Here is a 4,396-nt window from a genome sequence, read left to right as displayed (position 1 = left end):
AGCCTGCAGGGCTTTCTTTTGTGGCTTGAGGGAACCTTGCCAGAGGCACCCAAGCCTCCTGTAAGGCTGTCCCACAGGGCCAGGGGAAGTGTGTGTGGAGGGCGGGGTGTCTCAGTGGGCTCTGAGGGAGGGCTGGACTGGTGCCTTGGGTCTAGGGCAGTGCCCACCTTGCTCTGTACCCAGGAGGAATTTTCTTCTCCTCTGAAGCTGCAATACTCATTTCATGCGTCTTCTTTTAAAAAAAAAATTATAGTTGACATACAATATAATATTAGTTTCCAGCTTCCAACATAGTGATTTGACATTTATACTCCTTACCATGTGATCACCACAGTAAGTCTAGTAATCATCTGTCACCATACAAAGTTATCACAGTAATATTGACTTTTCCCTATGTTGTACATTACATCTCCATGACTTTTCTTTCTTTTTATATATAACTGGAGGTTTGTACCTCTTAAGCTCCTTCACCTGAGAATTTTCTGCAGATAGGATGTGTCTCAGTGAGGGCAAGTGCCTCTGGAGTCTGCCCCACCCTTGCCAGGGCAAGAAGCATTCTGTGGCAGTTTCTAAACAATTAGGAACAGGGTGGGGTGAGAGTAGAGATGGGCTAGAGTACATCTATAGAGCTGGACTTCCTTTTTTAGATTAACAGCTCTATTTAGTATATGTTACATACCATCCCCTTGAGTTTTTTGTTTCTTCATCCAAGGATATTTTTTCCATTTATTTTTTTAGAGAGAGTGGAAGGGACAGGGAGAGACAGAGAGAAACACCGATGTGAGAGAGACACATCGATTGGTTACCTCCTGCCCTGCATACCCCTGACCAGAGCTGAGAGCCTGCAACCGAGGTACGTGTTCTTGACCGGAATTGAACCCGGGACCCTTCAATCTGAAGGCTGATGCTATGTCCATTGAGCCAAACTGGCTAGGGCCCCTTCAGATTTAATCTTTCACAGAGTTCTTTGATGCACATACAGCAATCATAATGTATTCCTCAGGGTATGCTGTGTTAATCACTAGAACAAAATTTCAATGGTTTATATCTTTCTCATATCACAGTCCCAAGTTGGTTGGGTGGCGTGGCAAATGTTTTAAGCATTTATTCAGGATCCAGCTCCTTCCAACTAGTGGTTCAGCTCTCGCCGTGGGCCTTGAGTCCTCCAAGGTTGGCTGGGAAATGCAGCCTATCAGTGTGTCCAGAGGGAAACGAAAATAGTTCCGCAAAGCCATAATATTATGTTTGCCACAACATATTAGAGATGATAGGGCTTGATGAGCATGATAAAATTTAAGTGCCATTATATATCTAATTTCATGCATTATGAATTATTTCTATCATGAGACACTTAAAATATGGCCTGTCAACCTTAGGCAGTCATTGACATTGTGCTTATATCTTGTTTCTGTGGTGGTTGGTAGGTTCTACAAAACCAGAAACTGGCAGTCCTCCCTGTTGACTACTCTAAACTCCTCTGCAATAATGCAGTTATTTCTTCACTGCTGAGAAATTCTCTTCTAATCGGGCAAAGCAATAATCCAGAGAATACACATAAGAGAGCGGAGAGAAATAGTAGAAAGCTAAAGATAACACACTGTGAAGGCCAACCAAAACATTTTTTTTTGGCTGGGTTCAGTGACATTTATTGATTATGCATGTTAAGGTAGGGCTCCCTAAACCTCTCCCCTTCTTCAGGGGATCTGGGATGGAAACTGTGGAGATAGTTTCCAACTAGTGGATTCTCCCTCAGTGTGTTGGGGGATCAGTTTGGAGCAAGGATCTCCCCCTCCACCAGCTGAGGGCTTCTCTTCTTGCTAAGGATGGGGGTCCAGTGGGCTCTTACTCCTTGGAGGCCATGTGGACCCTGAAGTCCACAACCCTGTTGCTGTAGTCAAATTCATTGTCATACCAGGAAATGAACTTGACAAAGGGGTCATTGAAGGCAATGCCAGCCCCAGCATTGAAGGTGGAGTGGGTGTCCCTGGAAGGTCACAGGAGACAACTGGTCCTCAGTATAGCTCAGGATGCCCTTGAGGGGGCCCTCTGATGCCTACTTCACTATCTTCTTGATGTCATCATATTTGGCAGCTTTGTTTAGGCGGCAGGACAGATCCATAACCCACACATTGGCGGTGGGGACATGGAAGGCATTGCCAGTGAGCTTCCCATTCAGCTCAGGGATGACCTTGCTCACAGCCTTGGCAGCACCAGTAGAAGCAGAAATGATGTTCTGGGCAGCCCCTTGGTCATCATGCCACAGCTTTCCAGAATGGCTAACCATGGTCTTCTGGGTGGCAGTGATGGCATGGACTGTGGTCATGAGTCCCTCCATGATGCCAAAGTTAAAATGGATGACTTTGGCCAGGGGGCCAAGCAGTTGGTGGTCCAGGAGACATTGCTGACAATCTTGAGGGACTTGTCATACTTGTCATGGTTCACACCCATCACAAACATGGGGGCACCCACAGAAGGGACAGAGATGATGACCCTCTTGGCTCCACCCTTCAAGTGACCCCAGCCTTGTCCATGGTAGTGAAGACACCGGTGGACTCCACAATATACTCAGCACCAGCATCACCCCATTTGATGTTGGTGGGAGCTCGCTCCTGGAAGATGGAGATGGCCTTTCCATTGATGACAAGCTTCCCGTTCTCAGCCTTGACTGCCTTTGAACTTGCCTTGAGTAGAATCCTACTGGAACATATAGACTATGTAGTTGAGGTCAATGAAGAGGTCATTGATGGCGACAATATCCACCTTGCCAGAGTTAAAAGCTGCCCTGGTGACCTGGCACCTAATACAACCAAATCTGTTCACGTCAGCCTTCACCGTCATGTCTCAGGGTTGCAGCTGGCACTGCGCAGGAAGACACGACTGTCTGAAGAACAAGATGCCCAGCCAAAATATTTTTTAAAATTCATACTTTTGGAGTGTGTTGTCGGTTTATTCTAACTACCTCCATCACTATTAAAGTTTATCATAACAAAAGTTTGTTTTTTAAAACTTTAAAAATAAAACTATTTTTAATAAAAAGGCTTAAATATATCCTTAGCAGGGTAGAGGATTGGTGGGAGGCCTGGGTACTATAGTCGTCTGGAGACCAGGCTGTGAGAGGCTCTGTCATCTTCAAAAGGTGGCTTTCTAGGTTGCATCGGGCATCAACATCCAGCCAGAAGATGAGAGTGGGAGGAGATTTTTATGGACTGGGCCTGGAAGTGGTGAATGGCACTTCCATCACCAGAACTTCCATTGGCCGGAACTCAGTCATGTAACCAGACCTACTGCAAGGCCCTGAGAATATCTCCTGCTGCAACTCAACAACTCTAACCTATGACAGAAGTGGGGAGAGTCATCAGCATTTGGTGAACAACATGTCATCTCCGTCATAGTGGGACTACCAACTTCTCTATTCTCGGAACTTATATACAGTTTCTGGCTCTGCCAAAATGAGATATACTAAGGGTGTTGTTTTTAATAAAAAAAGAGAGATCTTGCTTTAATATGAAAATGGGTAGGGAACTTTTTTTCTGCCAAGGGCCATTTGAATATTTATAACATCATTCTTAGGACATACAAAATTATCAACTTAAAAGTTAGCCTGCTATATTTGGTCAAACATTTAATTAACTCACCCCTAATGCCTTGGCGGGGCCAGACCAAATGATCTCACGGGCCTTATACAGCCCAAAAGCCAGACGTCCCCTACCTCTGGTTTAAACGAAATAAAATATTTTGTTGCTATTTGGTTGATAATATATTTGTTGGGTTGATGATACGAGTTCCAAATGAGGGGATGGATAGTGTGGAGTGTTATATGGTGCCAAAGTCCAAAGAAGATAAAGAGCAAAAACAGATGTGATGGTCAATAGGGCTGGTGACACATACTCCACTTCTACAAGGTGGTAGTAAGAAAACAATCCTCCACCCCCTTTGAAGTTAGGAGTGATCATCGATTTGTTTTGACCCATGAAATGTGAGCAGAAGTGAGTCACGGTTGTCATGTTTCCTTCCTTCTGCTGTGGGTAACTGGGAAGCACATATTTACATAAATCTTTGTCAGCCTGCCCCTAGAACAGTGATGGCAAACCTTTTTAGCTCAGCGTGTCAGGATTTTACAAAACCCTAACTTAACTCTAGTGCCGTGTCACATATAGAAATTTTTTGATCTTTGCAACCATAGTAAAGCAAAGACTTATATTTTTGATATTTATTTTATATATTTAAATGCCGTTTAACAAAGAAAAATCAACCAAAAAAATGAGTTTGTGTGTCACCTCTGACACACGTGCCATAGGTTCGCCATCACTGCCCTAGAAGATTGGGATCAGCAGGACTGCCCAGTTGGCTCATGTTGAGTATGTTTATGGGCAGGACATGCACCTTGGGTGGGTCA

At 44.4% G+C, this 4,396-nt stretch overlaps 1 pseudogene across 1 annotated transcript; it reads right to left on the bottom strand.

Annotated features, from left to right (window-relative positions):
• Window positions 1-1,842: 1,842 nt before the first annotated feature.
• On the bottom strand, window positions 1,843-2,838 carry LOC308526786 (glyceraldehyde-3-phosphate dehydrogenase-like; annotated as a pseudogene). Its single transcript has one exon. The product of its transcript is annotated as a glyceraldehyde-3-phosphate dehydrogenase-like (transcript).
• Window positions 2,839-4,396: the final 1,558 nt, after the last annotated feature.

Source organism: Myotis nattereri (genome assembly GCF_964212035.1).
Source record: "Myotis nattereri genome assembly, chromosome: 11".
Taxonomy (NCBI): Eukaryota; Metazoa; Chordata; class Mammalia; order Chiroptera; family Vespertilionidae; genus Myotis; species Myotis nattereri.
Note: the sequence above shows the minus strand (reverse complement) of the source record. Positions and strands in the feature narration are given on the sequence as shown.